This window comes from Plectropomus leopardus, chromosome 3 (genome assembly GCF_026936395.1).
Source record: "Plectropomus leopardus strain MGB_pleo_1.0 chromosome 3, ASM2693639v1, whole genome shotgun sequence".
In the NCBI taxonomy this organism is placed as follows: domain Eukaryota; kingdom Metazoa; phylum Chordata; class Actinopteri; order Perciformes; family Serranidae; genus Plectropomus; species Plectropomus leopardus.
In genome coordinates this window covers 15,032,995-15,052,939 of record NC_142178.1, presented here as the reverse complement: position 1 = coordinate 15,052,939, position 19,945 = coordinate 15,032,995, and the positions used below count along the sequence as shown (strand labels likewise).

At 39.1% G+C, this 19,945-nt stretch overlaps 1 long non-coding RNA gene across 2 annotated transcripts; it reads right to left on the bottom strand.

Moving 5' to 3' along the window:
* Nucleotides 1-236: 236 nt before the first annotated feature.
* Nucleotides 237-17,657, bottom strand: LOC148189940 (uncharacterized). Of its 2 annotated transcripts, XR_015776131.1 has the most exons (4): nt 17,477-17,657; nt 10,930-11,052; nt 3,034-3,108; nt 237-1,292 (listed from the first exon to the last, which is right to left on the bottom strand). It is a non-coding gene; the product is annotated as an uncharacterized LOC148189940 (long non-coding RNA). The 2 variants fall into 2 exon arrangements; XR_015776132.1 differs by lacking the exon at nt 10,930-11,052.
* Between the last annotated feature and the right edge of the window lie 2,288 nt (nt 17,658-19,945).

Below are 19,945 nucleotides of genomic sequence, written 5' to 3'. Positions count from 1 at the left end.
CCGAGACGACCTAATCAGAGAAAAGTAATTTCACACAGCATGTTCTAAAAAGAGAAAAATAGAAAGTAAAAACAAAGTTTTTATCAAAAATGGACAGACATGTTTATTCTCCTTACACGCAGCTCAAAACCAGTATCTCATAAGATCCAATGTAATTAAGCACCACTACACTTTCAATTATATTACACAGTCTTGGCAGAAACAGTTTGCTAGAGAATTACATTGTTTAAGCCGTTTCCTGCACTACTGCACTTGTCACCCTATCTGTCACACTCTTTGAAAAACAACTGTCACTCTTGTTTGTATCCCAGGCACATTGCCTCGTTAATAAGTTATCATTTCTAAGCTATGACTGGACAATGGTTATTTGAGGTAGGTTTTTATTTTCCATTATCAGCTTTTGCATTATGTGACTAACTAAAAACAATCATGCATTCCCACATGTGTAGACTGCATCGCTGTGAAATTAGATAGAACAAAAGTCCAGTGGTTGGGAAGTGAGCAATAAACACAGACTGAATTTCTCATCTCAAACAAGCGGCACTTCTCATGGGATGTGCTGTTCCTCAATGGACTCTTTAATGATTAACTGCTGTAAAAATACAGACAAAATAGAATACAATATCACTGAAATGACCAACCATACATCATGAAATGTTTTGAATGGGAGTCATGTATATTTAGACTGAAGAAACAAGAAAGAATAATGTGACAAAACTGGTTCCATTATAGCTAAGGGGTCTTGAACTTCAAAACAAGCCTTCAGCGATAAATAAAAAGACTTTTGACTGTTAATCGTGCTACGCTTTAATGTAAACATCCCCCCTTTTAATCCTCCAGTTGATCTCTATCTCATTTTCTATTATGGCAAATATTTTCATGTTAGGCATCGAGTTCGGTTTCACTTTAAGACTTAAAACTGGTTGCTACTCAAAACCTTTTTGACCACTCAGCTTTTTTTTTTTTTTTTTACTGGAGATCCATTAACTGGTATTATGAGTCCCCTCCTCTCAGTATCGCCAATTTATGACCCGTCTGTGAAAACATGACAGGACTTTCTCTCTCCTGCTCCTCCTTCTCTGTCGACGCAGGGATAACAAGAGGAGAACTTTACTCGCCCATTGAAGTCTCTTTAAGATGGTTCCCAGATGGATGAGAGTTGTAAATCCTCACACTAAATGTGACGTGACAGATCAAAGTCCACATGTTGCCTTCCTCTGAAACAGTGGCACAGGTTGGTCATAGGCTTTTTTCTCGATCGCTCTGCTGAATTACAACTGTTCTCTTATTCCCTGAGGAAGTAAAAAAAAAAGGTGGGGCATTATGGCGGTCATCTTGCAGATGCTGACATAGATTCCAGTAGATAAACATAATTGAGCTTAATGTCTTTATTTTAACACAAACCGACAACTCTCAGAAGATAATGTATGACATTGGTACGACAATTTGTCACTTTGTCAACTATGTCATCAGCTCACTGAGGAAACTATGTGTTGACTGTGAGTCTGCGAGCATCCTGTGGAGATTTAACATCTGATATCTAACACATTATTTGGAATATACCATGCTATGATTAGGAAGATAGTAGTTCCATAGTGTGTTGTAAATCTTTTTGTGCTTTGCACAGAAATTGCATAAAATGGACCATATGAAGTCATTTGTTAAGTTGATCATAGAGCCATGAGTGCAGGACAAAGTCGGTGTAATTTTTTAGATTTCTTTTTTTTTTTTTAAAATCCCATAAGAAGTGTTCACAGCTTGTTTTCACAACCCTAGATGGCCAAAAAAAGAGGAATAAATAAATTATTAAAACAATTGTTATTGTAGTCCTGAAAATGGGCAATAAATATATAGTTTCACTTTGAAGGCACATTCTTGCAAAAGTTACTTGAACAGAGTAGTAAACAGCATTTTTGTGGACTATTTTTACCCATGGTCTGGGACTGATATATATTTAATGCTCTAATGATACTAATATGGCGTTAGTATGGCAGCAGGACATTTTATACCCATATACTCAATATATGGAGAGAATATGCTACTGTCTTGTGAGATTAATCTTTATATTCCTCACCTCGGTGCACCGGATGAAAAGTGAAATGTGGTACACGAAATAAAGCATGGCAAAAGCTGTGGGAGTGTTTGATCTTTCAGAGCTTTATCTCTGGCAATACTAGATTGGTCCACCACTGAGCCATGAAGGAAAACACAAAAAGAAAAAAAAACCTTAAGTGTTTTACAGCTCAGCCACCCAGAATGATCTCTCCTTTAGAAATCAATGAGAGTGAAGGCTAGTATTACTCTTGGGAGACGAGCAGACGTTAACACTTCTGGACTGTTTGTATTGATCAGAAGCTCATCTGTGCTGCTTTTAGAGACCTGATCCTCTTGTGTATGAAAAAAAAGGAATGATGTGGATGTTAGCAGACAAGACGCACGGAGACACACACTTAAGAAACAATCAAATGCATACATCCCTGTACCTCTATCTTTGTGAGGACCTTTATTGACATAAATGCGTTCCCAAGTCCCTTACCCTACCCTTAACCATCAGAACTAAATGCCTAACTCCAGCCTTTAGCCTAATATAAACCTATACTACCCTGAACCTTAAAACCAACTCTTTACCAAATAGGCCCTTGAAGAAGTGAGGACCAGAAAAAATGTCCTCACTTTCCAAAAAAGTCCTCTCTCTGTTGGTTAAAAAAGTGATCCTCACTAAATACGCACACGCACACACACACGCACAAACACACGCACACACACACGCACACACACACGCACACACACACACGCACACACACACACACACACACACACACCTCTAAATTCCATGCTCCTTTCTCACCTCTCCATGCACCTAACACCCGTCTTGAAAGATGCCGATGGACTGGTCGCGGTGTAAGGTCTCAGTGTTTGAAGTGTGTGTGTTTGGGGGGTTGTAAGGTTGGGTCATTGTCCACTTACATACACACACACACACACACACACACACACACACACACACACACACACACACATACACTCTCTGACCTTCGGTGTTAGGCTCGGGAACGAAGACCTCGCTGAATAGAAGAGCAGATGGTTGAGAAATGTCTTCAATGGAAACTATGAGAGAATAAAAAACATGCAGGGAACAGAAAGAGACGGGCAGGTGTGTGTGTGTGTGTGCGTGTGTGTGTGTGAAAATGAGTGTGTGCAGGTTTGTGTATTTTGAATGTGTGTGTTTTTATATCTGAGTCTGTATCTTTCTATCCTGCTACAGGCAATTAAAGCTGTAGAAATGAAACTTAATACAACAGTGTTTATGCAGTGTGAATGAATTCCCAGAGATACGCCTACTACAGGCCACACACAAGACTCACAGATCTGGTTGAGTGTGTCACTCAACTCCCTGCAGGGAAATATGGTGTAACACATCTGCTTCTATGGCCCTTACCAGATTCAGGGAATGAGACATAACTGAGTGGCCGCACATTTTTTTTAAAATTGATTATTTGCAGCTGTTACTCCACTAAAATGTGGTTGTTTTTTTTCTTACAAGTGATCACATTTAGCATTATACTTTGTTTATCAGCAAATAGATTGAGATTTAGTGCATTCTGATGAAATATGTGCTGCACCACTTATGGAGGACAAATGCACTGTGCTTTAAAGATTGCAAGCCTCTTTTTACTGTAAATGACTGAAAACATATGAGCAGCTTAACAGAAAAACAAATGTAATATAAAACTCTCTGAATTGTTTTCATGTGATGTTTCATGTCAAAAAGGACACAAGGATCATTCCCTTGCCCCATCTTTCTCCTGTACACAACAGCTTCTATAAACAGATCCCCAAACCGAGTTTCCATTAGAATGTTAAGCCCCAGAGTGCAGAGTTATGCCTCAAATGATAAAATGGGCCTAAAATAGTGGCAAATAGTGACCTTGGATGTGACTATTGGTACAAAGTTTCCATGGCTTTGGCAATACTCCGGGGAAAATCTGGTTTCCCAGATAAATCAGTTAAAAAGCATCAGTGTGGAAAGTCAGTGAGAAAATGATTTATCATAACAATGTGCAGTTTGTCTTATAATTATTTAATCATGTCCCTAAAAAGGCCAACTCAGATTTGAAATGTATCTGTCTGCTCAAGTACCAGTGAAAAAACTTAAAGGCAGGCATTGTTGGTCTATCTATGAGGGTCCCTCACCATTTACAGAAGTTTTTGCATCACCTCCGACACCACTTTAGATTCATCACCGCAGGAAAGAAGTTTTAAAGAAGCTGCAGGGGAGGAGAGGGCAACACCTGGTTTGTTTTCACATCTTTGACTAAGTCAACACTCATCGTGTGGGATCGGCCATCTGTCGACAGCTCGAGTCACCACAGCGGAGGCTGAGGTTACAGGAGTGAGAGGCAGAAGAAGGCCTGATGTGAAAATGGTCGCTTAGGTGTGTGAGAGTGTTCATGTGTGTGTTTTATGTGTGGGTTCTATCAACACATGCTTGTCACTCCTACAAGACGTCAGCCCCCATCAAGTCTTTCGATCACTCTAGAAATATTTAAAAATAAATGTACACAGCAAATGGCAAATATACCAAGGCAAAGTGGAGGTCCAGGTCAGTAACACAAGCAAATTTCAGAGAGTCAAACTATTTGGGGAATGAGTTTGGTCCACACAGCCTTCAAAGCAAACACACCAGAAAACACTTGACATGTTTCAACATCTTTGTCAACATGTTAGCTTCGTGTTAAAGGTTTCCTCCGCCATGTGAAAACATTCTGAAACACCAGTGAATCACTAAATTGTTTACTGTTGGGACCGGCAGCAATGAGTGGTTGCTGTGCTTTGCCTCTATGCACAGCATGTGTGACAGGAGTAGAATCTGGTAGACATTATCACCACTTGGCTCTGCCCACAATCAGGAGGCACTTAACCGTGCGAGACAATCACCGCAGGGTTCACGAGGTCATCACATCAACCGTGCAGGAGCAAACAAAAGGAGAGCATTTTGGAGGTTAACACAGGAGCCCGTAGCACTGAAGACACCACTTACACAGATGCCCGCTAAATGAAGAAAGAAAATAGCTGCCTGGATTACACGGTCCAGCTGAAAGTGTGTTTGCATTGTGGGCGTCATACTGCTTCTTGTTGTTTTAGGATCCATAAGTGCAAGCTTTCCTTTGTCATTTTATTTACACCAGATGACAGTGGCAGGGATGAGAATCTAATTGTGTTTTATTTTAATCATAAAATCCTTTTTCCATTGCATCAGGCTGCAGCCAGAGCTGTTTACTCATCAAGAACAGATAAATATTTTACATGTCCGGCTCTGTGAGGCTGTACTTGGACACAGCTGTGCTTAAAGAGAAAGTACAGCTGGGGCTGATGGGAATGTCATTAGTTTTACAGGTATGGTGGTCAAGCACCAAAGTATTGGTATTGGACAAACTTGTGTGTCTGTCCTATAGAAGAGATATTTCACTCAAATCAAGAACGAATTTTAATCTTATGGTGGTGCGAGACAAAAAGCTGAGGAACACAGTCCGTAAGATTCACTTACTGGGGATCATCAGCATTTGTACAAAGCGTCATGTCAACCCATCCAACAGATGTTGAGATAATTTTGTTGGGAACAAAGTAGTGGACAGACCGATTGGCCAACCAACATTGCCATCCTCTAGACCCACTAACATGGCTAAAAAGGAGTCCAAGCAGCACTATGTTTGCTTCACAGCATGTTTTCTGTTGCAATCAGTAGCATATAAACATCATTTCTGGAAGACATGGTTGGGCACACAGTATTTATCCTTCTGGTAGAGTGGCTGGCTGTACCTAAACAAGACCCTGCAGCTCCCGCAGCACCAGAGCTGCTGGTGCCGACTCTGTGCTCCGACCTCCCAGAACAGGAACAAGTAGAAAGAGAATTTGCCTTCAGGGATCAATTAAGTGTTACTGACATTAGGGAAACTGGTGAAATGAACTGTGTCATGATTTGTGTTATCTGACCAAAGCACATCTACTATGTTTTGGCTCATTATATCTTATTCAGCTGGTGCTCTTTAAAGGAGTGACTCACAAAAATTAAATCTGCAAATGTAGCCGATCTTAAATGTGTAGTCTACCAATAGCATTGAGGTGTGTAAGGTCCACAGGTACCCTGACAACAACTGTAACAAAATATTCCTATGACCTCCTGCGTGACAGTGTAAGATAGAGAAATGCTTGAAAAAGAAATAAGAGAAAGAGGAGTCGAAAACAAAGGATTGTTTTGTTAAGACAAAGTGTATTGGAGCATGTAGAGGAAGAAGGTATGGGAGAGTGAAGTGGGACTCAGGAGGGACACAGAGGTATGAAGTGGAATATATCGTATTACTGGCATGTCTTGGCATCTCCAGATGTCCTGTCCACTAATACACAAATGATCTTATACAGTAGTTTATTTTGAAAATGTGTCATAAAGCTGTTTCTTTACCTTTCTTATCCTGCAGGCACAATAGCCCAAATAATCAATTCCAAATGAGAGATGAAATATAACCAACATCACAGTGTTATGGATCTTTGTGGTTACTGTGCTTGGACGGCATTTGGGTTGCAGTGTTGGTCTCACAAGTGATATAAAAGTCAATTTATCAAAGTGAGCTTGGATCTCTGCTCCAGTTAATCACTGTCAGAGTCGATTCTTTATCTGTGTTGATGTTCGGTTTGATAAATGTATTTCCACACAGACTTTTTGCCCCTTTATGCACTTCAGACCCTCCAGGGGATGGATATGCACCTCTGGGACACACAAAGCATGCAAAGTGATGGTGAAAATTAAGTATTAATCCAACTTGGCATTTGTGCAAAGCACTCAATTTATCACTAAATTCTGAACTTTACTATAATCATAAAATCAGAAGTAGTCACCATAAAATTAACTGTTGTTAATCTAAAAAACTTTTAAACTCCATTTGAAGAATAATGTTATTTCAGTCTTGCTTCACTGCATCAAACACTCTTATGTATTTAAAACATGTAGCTGTATTTTTTGAAGACTTTTGAAAAATCAAGCTATATTAAATGAAGACTATAAGTGTGTTTCTTTTTCAGTCAGTCAAAAGCTTAAATAGAAGTGAAAACAATAAAACAGACATGTTATACATACAAAATGTAAACTATAACAATAATAGACGTAGCTACTGTAATCTCATCCATTGGATTGTGGACTCTCGTTTTAAAGCCTGGAGTATCATTTCAGCTGTTGTCATCTTGGTTTTTTGGCGCGAATGTGGCGCTTTGTAACATCATGGAGTGAATTTGACTGAGAAGCCAAGGACACAAGGACAGGAAGCCTGCCACTCAGACAAGTTCTTCAAAACTTTAGGCCAAAATAAATGTAAAGAAAAAAATAATAAATTCACCCCCCAATGAGTCTTGACTCACTTTTGGAGTCAGTTCTAAAGAGAGCTGCAGTTAATGGCACTTCCGTGATGGCTTAATTTATCAGCGCTGCAGATCATATCTTGATACAATAAGATTTACAGTATCAACTGCAGACAAAATAAGAAAAAAAAACCCTTGAAAAAAGATACGTACTTCAATTTCAAACATAATTCTAAGATTATCTTATCTGTTTACGTACAAAATGGAAATTCTGAGGTGAATACTTCAAAACTGTGTTTTCCTATAGGAATTTAACAAATGTCTGACACACGCTTACACTCACTCTGTCCGTCTGGTCTGCGTTATGACCAAACCATCCATGCATCATAAACTTTGACTCCTTCCAAATGACAAACCCCATAAAAGAAATCACCTCTGAGAAAACAAACCTCAAAAGGATTTTTCCAAACAAGTCCCCAGCTTTAGCGTTCAACAAGCTGTTACACACGTTTACACCCCGACACCCACCTTCAGCTAATTTACTGTTTTCCGTCCAAGTCAATCGAGCTGAACAGGTTAGTGAGCCAAACAGTAGGACCTGTTGCCCAGGTGGAGATTTGAACATGTCTGTCCATCCACAGCACGCGGAGCCCAGACTGACTTATGGAGGGAGACGGAGCTTGGCGGGGCGCCAGGACTCGCTTTACTGTTTATTTACACTCCTGTTTAACGAGCTTTATGATTCATAAGCCACTGCTAACGGCCTTTATGGGACCAAATATTTATGTAAGTTAGACCTCTGGTCACTACTGAGGAAACTCACAAACACACACACACACACACACACATACACACACACACACACTGATCTGTTTTCCAGTCTGCCCAGAAGCTATTTCTCATTATGAGCACGTGGCCCCAAAACACCTCAAAGCAGACAACTGAGATTAGCTACTGATGAATGGCTGAAACACAAGTCTGTGTGTTGTGTGTGTGTACGTCAGAAAGACAGAGAAAAAAGACAGAGAGAGTAAGAGCTTTAAGGAGGAGTGACTGGTGGAAAAAAAGACACACAAGAGCTGTAAAGGAATGAGAAGGATGAACAGTGAATGCAGGAGGGGACAACTGCGACTAAAGAGTCCTCGGTCATACGAGGAGAGGAAAGAGAGAGTGATGGAGTGACACAGTGAAAGAGTGATGGTGCTGCTGTCTTTGCTGGTGGCTGCATGTGATTAGCTGAGGAAACTGCGGTGCTCTGGTTCCCATTATCGCCCAGTTCATTCATCTGGACCTGTCTGCAGGGACGAAGTTAGTGTTTTGAGGGACCCAGGCAAACTCAGGCATGGGGCCTCTATTGCACCTTATTTTCACCCTTTCTATAGTTGAGAATGTTGGTGTTGGTTAGGGTTAGGGTGGGTGAAGGTTGAAGCACTGTGATTGTCTAATCAAAGCGACTATAATTAATATTTTATGCTAAAAATATATCAAATGACAATGTTAAAACAACTGGGCAGTGTAGTTATAACCTGAATAAGGAGTTCCTCTTGGCTTTAGTGTGTACTGACTATTAGCTCATTATTTATCTGTCCAGCCTATGTAGAAAGCTTTGTCATGCTGATGATGACTTTTAGCTGAAAGGCCTTTGTGTCCACAGAAAAAATAAGTGAAGTCTTACGTGTGCTTGTGATAAATCAGTTATCTGTCTGGCCCACAGTTTTAAAATTTTGATTCATCCTCACCTCTCCTGGTGTTGTTTTCAGTTGTAGGTGGCAGCCTGATGTATTTTTATCACATGGTTTAAGCCCTGGCCGCCATGGTGCCCAATATCTGCCCAAGTGCTATAAAAATAAAGATGAACTTTTTTTTAATGTTTTATGCCAATGTGTGCTTTAAATCAGTAGAAATAACAAGACTGGACGAAATGATGACAACATGAAGATGTGAGAGAAATTAAAACTTGACAAAATAAAATAGGCCATTATTTATATATATAAAAAAAGATAGAAGAGACAAAAGATGATCCAATGAGGCTTTGGGGTAGTCAAAGAACAATAGAAAGTAAAATTTGAGTTGTTTTTATAAAACTTTCTGGCTATTGCTCTTTGTTGCCTAATCAACAGTATTGTTACGTCAAACCTGTATGTTGCATATTCTTCTTTACCTCGTTCAAACACCAATTTCCTTTTTTATAAAATAACATGTTCCTTTGAGCTTGAATAATTAACCCTAATTATACTCACGTAGAACCCAGATAAACTGACTCTGTATCTCTCTGGTGTGTAAACTTGTGTGGAATGTGAACCAGTGTTGATTTGAACTCCAGTGTTGGTTAATCTTCTCCAGACCTGTCCTTTATAACCTTTCAGAGCCCTTTATAATCCTTTAATAACCTCTGACCAGAACCCTCTTTGTGGCCTTAATCATGATGTCCAGGGTCAATCCACTTAACACGAACGTTTCCCCAATCACTTCTTCTTCTCTTCCTTTTTCATTCAACCATCATGAGGTCATAAAAATAAAATCCCTGCTCACTTTCACTGATCAGATATCTGATCATGATGTTTACCAACTTAAATTTAATCTTTTGTAATAGAGAAAAGTGCATTTGAAGCCACCCAGCTGGTGAAAAATCTAAAATGATATTAAATTGGATCCTAAACACCCAAACACACCCAGAAATGTAAAAATAGTCTGTGTTCTCCTGTTTTTCACAAAATGCCCTCACACAATCGTGTGTTGGGACGTCTTATTTAATTCAACCGTACAGGCCGATGCAGTTCAACAAGAATGTGGCAATTCCTACAGCATAAACAGTAGATTTCCCACTTTCTCTAATGTTTGCTTTAATCAGTGGAGGGCGGCAGTGATCAGCATTCAAATGCTGCTTTGGGATTATTAAATTCATGCACCAGCTGCACTGGAGATGGATTCAGTAAATAATGATAGCAATGTATGGTCAGTGTGGATTATTATGTGTCTAAAATGATTAATTTAATCCTGTTGCTGTGCCAAAATCATTTGTCTGTGATTAGCTTTAACTGAAAACACTCAGCTGTATCCGTAACTGGTCCAAGTTAGTTTAAGGATCATTTGAAACATCAACAAAAGAGGTTTAACACTGTAAACGCAGAGAGATACTAGAAATGAAAATAAAATAAAGTAACAGATACCACCTGTTTCTACTGTTAAAATATGAATGTATTCATGTTAAAATGGTAGCAGTTGGGACCTTCTTGTTTTAAACACACTGATTGAGAGACTGCAGGTATTTTTCCAAAAAAGGATATCCAGTGTTTTGGAAATGAGCTCTCCAAATACCTTAGATCAGAGAAAACTCCCCCAGGCGTAGTACTTCGTACTTAGCAGCATTTACACCCAAAACAGCTAATGCCCGCCAGCCTGGGGGAAAAATGTGCACCCAAACAAAAAAAAACAAATCTAAATGTCTCAATCACTGAGTCAATCTGTTTGCGTTTAGAGTGTTGGGAGTCTCGTCATGCCTCCATGTCTGAGGATTAAGGGGTCTGTTGGCATACAGGCTCTGTACTCCTATAGTCATCTATACTCTCCTTTTCTCACCTCAATAAAGGCCAGTTTGCTTGGAGCTGAAATCCCCCATCATGAGCCTCCTATGTTGCTTTTAGACGTCCACGATTACCACTTCGCTGCCAGTGTTCCTCGCTGATAACTCAATAGACACACCTGCCAAGAGAAATGTGCTTCAGGCAAAAGTTTTGGAAAATTTGGGAAAAAGCATATCAGATGTGTCGATCTGTATTCATTATGCTACTTTTTTTTTTCTTCAAAATGTGTAGTTTGAGAAAGACAAGTCAATGAAGCCGTGGAAAGAGGGAAAGGAAATGAGTTTAGTATCTCCAAGGCAATGACAGAGCCACTCCAGACCATATGGAAACTGGAGGAAAGGTCTGTTTCCCCGACACAAAACATGAGTTGTGAAGTCCCAGCTTTGCACAGACAGGCTTCAGAAATTCAAGAAATACAGTGGATTGCACCAAGTCAATCCAATGAATGTCCCCTGCTGTGTGGCCTCACATAGCTGTGTCTCAGGCAAAGAGTTTCACATGAACACACTAAACCGACAGCCAACCAGCACATACGTTCTGTGAGTGAGGAAATATCCATCCATACCAGCAGATGACAGCTGTCTTTATTCCTCATTCAAAAATGGAAATCAGATGACAGTCTTGACACTAGTTAGTCAGTTAGAACATTAACAACAAAATCAAATGTTGAAAAAATAAAGCATATTCATTGTGTGCCAGTGAACAACAACACAAACCACCAGGAAATGCTTCTGCAAACAAGCTCAATGGCTTAAGGAAAGAAAATCTTTCTTGATACAAAAAGTTTGTTTTGACCTCACTCCTCTGTGACATTAGCCCTTTGTTTACATTCCTCATTTCTGTTTCTTTTCTCATGTGCTAAACTGAACATGCAATCACAGTGATTTTATTCATTGGCAGACACCACTGTTGATGTTAACACCAACATCCCAATATTGACTGACAGCCAACCATCAGCTTGGTGGGTCAGAGCCTTTACAAGGTGGTCTATAAAGAAAATGGCATTCAGGCCACAGGGGATTATTTTTCTGCATTACCAGATCTACCACTGAAAAAAAGTGGAGGCAAGGCTGAGCAGTTTTCCAGGGAGCATACTAAAAAGTATGATGGCTTTCTCCATTTTTGAACGAACTGTGCACTAAATATTTGAGCACTGTCAAGGCAGCTTGCTATTGGTCAACTATTTAAGTTGTCAACAAAGAAAAGTTTAAATTGAAGGGGAAAAAAATGCTCTTACTTAGTCTACGTTTGCCCAGTAAGCAAGTGTAAGTTGTCACACAATTATTTCAAGCCTAAATAACCCAACCTAACGTCCACACAACACGACAGTGTTTCACAGCCTTCATTTCACAAACTGGAACTGTTGGTTAGTTAGTATCTAAGGATCATGTTTCCTAATTCTTGCACAAACATAAATACACATGGTGACTGATTGTCAAGATGTCTACACACCAGTATGAACACACCAGAAAAATGCACACACACAAACACACAGAGTCAACAAGGACCACTTCAACACTAGAACACCCAACTGGAGCCCAGGTTCTTCCAGCATAGCATTAACCCCGTGACTTCCAGAGACAAAAACACTGGCCTCTATAGAAACCACTCTATAGGATGTTAGTTTTGTGAAGTCTCCAGGCAAATCGCAAACAGGAGTCCTCCTTTGCCCTCCTTTTCACTCCACTTTTTACTCCACACAAACGGACAGCCATCATTCAAAACCCATCTCGTTCCAGTGGCCGACCCCCAAAGGCTGAGAAGCTGCCATTGAGGAAGAAAAAAATTGCATAGGAGGAGAGTTTTCATGTGTCTAAGTCCATGGTCAACCTTTGAGCACCGGACTGTGAATGAGCCTCCTGGTGTTGTTCAGGCTTTTGATGAATGTCATTAAGTACGTCTTGAGCTACACTGAGGTCCAAAGGCCAGCAAAGGCCACCTCTATTCACTCTTTAATGATATATCTTCATGCCTTGTTTCTAAATCCCCATGCTCTGTGTTTTACACTTCAGGAATGCTGATCAGAATCAAAGTAACTCTTCCACACAGTCTGTCCAGCTGCAAAACATGCCGCAGCTTTGGGGTAACGCTTAAACAACTGTGTCTTCAATGCACAGATGTCATTTTGTGACCTCTCTCCCATAAAAGGTAAACATGAAAGATTTTGGTGAGCTTTACATTGCAGTAAAAATCCAGAGAGTGTGGATTCTGTTAAGGAAATGAACTCTGTAACACATGTGCTGCAGCGTTTCAGGACAGCATCTTGCTCATAGCTTTAGAGCCTGGCAACAGAGAGGCAAAGAGCACCTTGGTGAAAACATTTTAGAGGCAAGAAACCCTGCTGTTTCTACAAAGCAAAGTGGTTTTCACTGGGAGTTTGTTTCCCTCTCTTTCATTCACCTGGTGAGTGTGGAAACCGGTGCCCGGCCGGATTCACACAGAACCTGAGAGGTGATGCTTTTACGGACCAGGTATCTTACATTTATCCACCAAGAATATCTTAACCTAAGTTAAGAAAACCAAGACAAGACTTTACATTATTTCTGAGTCCATTGAAAGCACAGTCAGGTCCTTTAGCCTGTTGCACACCTTGAAAAGTCATTTTTACCATTCTTTTTAACTATTTAACCACTGTTTTCAGTTTTTATGTTAAGCTAATTGACTGCTGCTTGTACATTCATATTTAATGTGCAGACATTAGAGTGGTGTCAAATTTCTCACCGAACTCTATGAGAACATGTTAGTGGATTTCCCAAAAAGCCTTCTTACTGTTTTGAGTTTTTTTTTTCTTTAGTTACCAAACAACAATTGCAGATGTCAGCATTTCCCAAACCTCTCCTAGAGTACCACTTGTCCTGCATGTTTGGGATCTCCTCTTGCTGCAAAACAGCTGAATTAAATGATCAGCTTGTTATCAAGCAGCTTTAGGGGGTTCATAAAGAGTCGATCATTTGAATCAGCTGTGTTGGAGCAGGGAGAGATCTAAAACATGCCAGACATGTGGTACTTGAGGAGACGTTTGGAAAAAGGCTGGCCTACGTTGTTAGTTCTGCTGGTCAGGGGACTGATTGAGCCACTGATCTTGCAGTTACCCATAACATGCCTCCTGTGTTTCTGCTGTCATGACGTCAGGTCTTTGATTTTTATGTGTGCAAATTCAACAAAAACTGGCTATTACACCAAGGTTTTGCATCATGGCTGATACTTGTACAGAGCTATGCATACAAGGTTTGGCGTACTTAATTCATGAAGTTTTTCAAACTTGGCATGATGGGAATGAAGGCGCTGGAATCCCACATGCAGATCGAAAAAGACAAAATTGCCTAGAAAACTCAACAGCAGATGCCAGGTATTTACAGGTCCTGTTCTACCTATGTTCTCTCCATGAGGCAAAAAAGTCATATTTTGTTACAGTAAGCATTTGGCTATAATTCTCCCTAACCCGACATAACTGATGTCAGTTCATGGTTGTTGTTTTTTCATCTATTATGTTATTGTAAAATTAGTCTTAAATTTCATTCAAACTAACTTGCCCTAAGCTGTAGGAACCCAGTGTCTTATTCAGACTGTAAATACATACTTTAAGCATTATTTTCTCGACAATTGTAAAACAGACTAGACTGTTTTGATATTAAATTGGACTCGATTGCTCTGGTCTCAGTCTCAACTTGGTCTCAACTTCCCTCCATGTCCCTTGGATCCAAACTCATTAATGTAACCCAATCCTTTCTTGTGAGAGAGATTTATAAACAGTTTAAACAAACCATCACCTCAACTCATCACCTCATGCACTAAACAGTACTCCTGAGCTGTCAAACAAGTTTTCAGTGATTCTCTCATTTTTTTCAGGGCTGCCATTTTTTCCCCAATCTATCTTTCAATATAATTTTATTCTCTCTCTCTCTAACCTCTCCATCAGCTCTCCACCGTGTAGATCTGCAGCATCAACAGGTGTCTTATCCTATCAGCGAGTCCATCTGAGTGCTGTCTCAGATCCTTGTTGCTTTGCTGACAGACCTGTAATCACTTTCGGGAAAGGCAACACCTGCATGGATTCATTTCATGTCTCTTTCTTTCTAAATAGAATATGGGTCTTGAAGTTGTAATTGTGCCAAAAAAAAAAAAAAAAGGCAACAGAGGCTGAAAATGTGAACATCCATAAGACATTGAAAAAAGGTGCTGGAACCACACAAAGTAAAAGGAAAAAACAGAGAACAAGCAAAGAGCAAAGACTGAAGACGACCATGTAGCTCGAAACTCGTCACTCATGAGTAACTCAATAAAAAGCTGCAAGGGGAGCTAAAGTGTGCCTTACTCTGTTGTTTTTATTTGCCAGAAAACATTCAAATCATTATAATTGTCTTCACCAGCTGCCATTGTTAAACAGAGTTATGCTATCTGGCACATAATAACTTTATTGCGGCATTTGTGGTTAATTATAACAAGAAAACTTGTGATTCGTTCCCCTATCCATATTGTCGTTACTATTTTTTTCTGACTTGCTTTGTCTCTCTCACTTCGTCACCCCTCTCATCTCGTAACTAATCTGCAAAATTGCTAAGTATTACAGAGCTGCTCTGATTGGTGCAGATAGTGATAGAGTTAACAACGCTACATCTACTGACCTCCTCCAGGCCGTAAAGCAGACCAGATGACTTTTAGATGAGAGTTATGGTCCACTTAGAGGGAGCAAAGGGTCAGGCTCTGGGACACACACAAGCATTTAGGGAAAGTGTTACTGTGGGCTTGGCATGTGTTTATTATGGATTTAGTTAATGGATGACTGGATTATGTTCTGACAGCTAAGGTGCTGTGGTATCAGAGGCAGCTGTGATTCACATGCGGGGTAAAAATGTAGGTATTTCACCAACAGTGTGTGTTTTTGTCGAAATATGTATTGTGCTGAAAATCAAAATTAAGTGTCCTGAACTAGACGCACGGATGTGTCAAAGCTGACGTGTCGTTTTAAAGATGAATGCTCCTTTGATGTATGTAGCTCTGACAGCTGATGTTTTTGCAATTCTCCACTTCTAAAATATACATTTAGATAATTCAGTTAATTTACAAGCTTCAACTCAAATGTGGTGTTAATCATACATTTGAAGTATTAGAAATATTGTGAGGATTGTTCTTCTTTTAGGGTAACTTAGATCGAATTTGAACACCAATAAGATGTATTATATTTCCTTGTAATCTATTGCATTGATATGATGCTTTTCCTATGTGTATTTTAAGAGTTGACTCATTTTTTCCCAGCATTTCTACTGTAGTAAAAATTCTTTAAAGGACAATTTTTTTTTTTTAAATTTTAAGATAAAGAGAATTTTGTAATGGTTAAGGAGAACGACTACATCACACATACATGAATGGTATTAATGTATCCTCATACTGTGGTCCATATGATGGCGTACGAAAATGCAAATGCGGTGGTTCGTAAAATATCTAATGAGTTAGCACCCCATGGACGGCACAGTCAAGTTACATATTTAACATACATTTAAACGTGTTACATTTAGGAAAATAAGCACTTCAGAACGTCATCACAATACATACTTAACATAAAGTTACATACTTAATGTAATGTACATAACGTGAAGTTAGGGAGGTTAGGTTTAGGAAAAGAAACATAGCGACGATATATATGAAAATAACTTATAAAGTTCACCTGATTTCACAAGGGACACAAACATAATTCTCCAGGGGTGAAGTCCTGTGTTGGTTTGACCCAGCTACGCCAACCTTATGCAGCTTTCTGTTTTTTATACTATTTCGTTCTTTACTCCTGTCAGCACATTGGTCATATAATGCAGCGTTTCATCACTAGCTCATGATTATGTTGGCTATGTCTGAATTCTAGTGTATTACTTTTCTGAGGAATAAACAGTGCAACATATTGACATATCACTATTTCAATTACCTGATATAGTTATATTTTCAAAAGAAGGGTTTATGATAACTACACATATGTAATATGATTATCTCAGAGTCAAGTTATTATGATTTGGTTTGAAATTTGATCTTGGCCTCACTTAGTTGGGTATTTAACCCAGGACATATAAATTCAAAGTCTTGCTTCTATGCCTTTTCAATGTAAATAAACTCTTTGATTGCACAGTAGGTGTGTCTCTCAGGTTTTTTTAGCCAAGAGATAGTGTTTCTTCTTCTTTTTAATACACAGACATGCTGTAAAAATGGCCACATACAGACAGCATCTGGAGAGCTGCACAGAGCTGGACATAAACTACATTCATCCAGACCTTAATCACCCACACAGGGACTGAGAGGAGGAACATCTATGAGTCCCCCGACATACATCAGAGAGACAGTTGGAAATAGATCAGTAGGAGGATACAGGCTTACAAAGAAAATATGCTCATAATGCTTTGATACTAAATTTACTTTCCGTCTCTTGTGCATGTCTGTTCATGTGAAATTAATCCAGTCATACATACACAATAAGATAAAAACAGGTTGATCCATAAATGTATGCGTGCCTGTCAACAGAAACTGTAACATCTCTCCACCTCCAGGATGGATCTTACCTCTGTTTCTGCTGGGTAATGAATAAAGATTTAAATAAATAGTTCCTCAGTGGAGGCCAGTACTTATTTTTACAGCTGCACAGAGAATAATAGAACATGCAACTTCATTAAAACATTAAATTACTGCTCTGCTAAAAGCCTGGAATGAGGTCTTCTGTGGTTCAGAGGGAAGAGCATTGAATTGTTCTGTAATTCAAAGAAAACAAGTGAAGTGACTTCCGATTTCAGCACCAGCTGGAGATCGTTCACTCATTTCAGGCCTCACACAGAGTCTGTGTAGATCCTGTCATACCTCCACTCATAGACTGTGTTTTATCTAGCTCGAGGCCTGCTCGCTATCGTAACATTTTAATTCCTTTTGTGACAGCAAGAAAAGTGTTGTAATATTTATATCTCTCACACAGGTTTTGAGATCAATCACATATCCAAATGGAATTTTTACCTTTTGAACCTTGTATACATTCATATGAAGTGAAGTTTTGCATTTTGCAAACCCTAAACCATACTACTGTTTTATCTAACAAAATGTAATCAGTTGTAGTACAGCCAATAAAGAAGCTTTGCCAACTGGTTTGCAGCTTAAGATAAGCTGCTGGCATCAGTCAGTTTAATCAACCTAATATGGTGCACCTGCATGACCATGGCTTTAATTAAGTGAGATAGTTACTTTAGGGTTCAAGTACTACACCAGAGTGTACTGACATGGTTTTCTCTACCCAATGTGAATGAAAAATTTAGCTAATCAGTTTAATATTATACCAAAATACAAAAACTTAACACAATATTGAAATAAGAAACAAAGCAATAAAGTTAAGAAATTACAAAATTAATCTGCAACCAAATTTGTGGGAAATATCCATCTATATAACAACAAAATATTTAAAAACTTAAGATTTGAAAATGCAGAATGTTGTTGGTTGTTTGTTTGGTTTTTTGTCTTTTTTTTACTGACTGAATTAACCTGCATCAAAAGTTGTGGTTCATATCCATGATGAATTTTTTTTTTAAGAGCTTTAATATTTGTTATCCACAATGCTCTAGTCTCCATTTTTTCTTTTTCTTTCTTCCTTTCTTTCCTTCTTTGTAAAAGCCATATGATATTGTGGACTGAAGCCTTTGCATTTGCTTTTTGAACCTTTCAATATAATTACCACAATTCTTGTAAAAAACCGGCATGTTCAAATCTTGCTGATTTAGGTATATTTTGAATTTATTGTGGCTAAAAGCAAAGCTAGATGAAATGAAGCCCAAAATATTTGACAATAAAACTCAAAACAGCAGCCTTAGAAATAAATGTAAAATGAAACTGATATCCTGAATTAGAATGAATGAAAACAAAATAAAAGAATTATAGAACTAATATCCAAATGCAGACAATAGACTGTAAAAATACTGGACATTGCTACTGTGATGTCACCCTTTGGTATGAGGAGTTATTTAAAAGTTCACTGTCCAAAAAGTTGTCATGAAGGGGGAAAATTTATTTATTGTAAAGTTGGACATTTTAAAATGGGTGTCTGGGCATTGACTCACTCTTGGAACCGGCCTCAAGCAGCCATTAAAAACACTGCAGTTTTGGCACTTTCTTGTTGACTTTATTCTTCAACTCTGGAGCTTGCCGCTTGATGCAGACACACAACATCCCACTCCAACACAGATACAAACACCAAGACAGAAATGTATGAGACGCTGGGCCCTCCCTGTCTTGATATATGTGGGATACATGTTGATTTAACCGTAACTCCTCCATCTGTCATGTAAACCATAACCAGGAACATCATGTGTCAGTGACCCCAGAAGCTGCTTTTATGGACGGCCCTGACCACATTTAGCTGTCCCTTCTAAAACTGTCACCTCCAATTTGTGGCAGGTAAGAAAACAGTGATTTGCTCTGATGGACATTATGCGTGAGGAAAGGTCAGCCATCGTAAAGTTTGACCACTGAACGACATAAATAGAGAGTGCAAATGCATAAAACAGCATGACGCCTTGTGGAGAGATGATGTTAGTGAATGTTTATGTGTTTAGGAAAGATGGAGAAAGATAAAACCACAGAGAACGAAATCCCAGACTTATACCTCCTTTAACAAGCTGAACAATCTCATTAATCTATCTTGGACAGAACAAATTTCAGGGAAGTCCAACAACATTCGCCATCTTTAGTCTTTGTGATAGATGTTCGCTTGACATTGAGTCATTAATTAAAAACATGGCTGAGCATTTTCCCAGCTGTTTCTAGCGATACTACAGACTGGACATTGTTTAGATGTCATGTGACGTTCTCACTGCTAATATTTGGAGCTCCTGAATCTCTCTCATCGGCCAAGTCAACCATCTGATAAAACAGATCCTCAAATGTTAAATTTAACCTCTGGGAAATCTTTTCTTGCTCTTGATTCTTGCATTTGTGTGTTATACTTGGACTCATAGTCAGTCACAATGCAAAGAGAAAAACATACAGATGGAAAT